We start from the raw sequence: 1,134 nt of genomic DNA, 5'->3' as shown, positions 1-1,134 counted from the left end.
AACAGCCTCCGTTGTGGACGTTGTTCTTTGTTTGTGTTTCCTTTATGACTCCAGGGTACATGCTTAAAAGTCACTGGCAAATGAGTGTTTGCTGTAACTTGTACATGCCATTGAGAATTGAGATGAAAGTGAATTTAAATTTAGATGTAGGAAACAGGATGTAGAATTGTATTTTGAATTTGACAAAATTCTTGGATTGGAATTCAAAGAAATACTGCTGTTAATTTAGTTTTTAATAATGCGTTTCATTTTTCTGTATAAATTACTCGTATATGGACTATTTTTAGAAACATTATATGATATTGAACTTATGAATGATTCATCCATGCATGCTTCTTTTTTCAACATTTTTAATAAAAATATAACTTAACTCGATCTTCCTTTTATTGAACTTCTCTCTGGTGACATATGCAGGATCATTGTCATGACTTATGAATTATGATCAGTAATAATCAGTGTTTGAAATTCTGCATATAAAAATTTGCATTCAAATTATTTACATTTCCTTATATTATTTTATGAACTTTCATTTTATACACTACAATGGAAGAGTAATTTCCCAGAATTTTCTTTATTCTATCTGATTATTTCTTTCTATCTATCTATCTATCTATCTATCATCTGACTATTTCTATCTATCTGATTATTTCTTTCTATCTATATGATTATTTCTTTCTCTCTCTATCTATCTATCTATCTATCTATCTATCTATCATCTGACTATTTCTATCTATCTGATTATTTCTTTCTATCTATCTATATGATTATTTCTTTCTCTCTATGCTAGTCACTTGCTAATGATGCTAGCAACATGCTAGTCACTTGTTAATCCTGCTAGAAACATGCTAGCGACATGCTAGTAACTTGTTATTCATGCTAACAACATGCTAGTTTTATCCATCTATCTGATTATTTCTTTCTATCGATCTATCAATCTATCTGTCCATTTATCTATCTATCATCTGACTATTTCTATCCATAGCAACACCTTAGCAACCACCCCGCGTACCCTAGCAACCGCATAGCAACACCCTAGCAACCGCCTGAGTACCTTAGCAACCGCATAGCAACACCTTAGCAACTGCCCGGGGTACCCTAGCAACCGCATAGCATATTTCTGGTCCGGCTTTTCAA

General features: G+C 32.5%; 1 protein-coding gene across 1 annotated transcript in view; it reads left to right on the top strand.

The window, feature by feature from the left end:
* Positions 1–1,134, top strand: part of LOC107704165 (cAMP-specific 3',5'-cyclic phosphodiesterase 4D) — a 242,312-nt gene that overhangs the window by 3,959 nt on the left and 237,219 nt on the right. The window lies entirely within an intron of this gene.

This window comes from Sinocyclocheilus anshuiensis, unplaced genomic scaffold (genome assembly GCF_001515605.1).
Source record: "Sinocyclocheilus anshuiensis isolate Anshui unplaced genomic scaffold, SAMN03320099.WGS_v1.1 scaffold690, whole genome shotgun sequence".
Taxonomy (NCBI): domain Eukaryota; kingdom Metazoa; phylum Chordata; class Actinopteri; order Cypriniformes; family Cyprinidae; genus Sinocyclocheilus; species Sinocyclocheilus anshuiensis.
The sequence above is the reverse complement of the archived record's forward strand: the minus strand, read 5'-3'. Positions and strand labels throughout refer to the sequence as shown.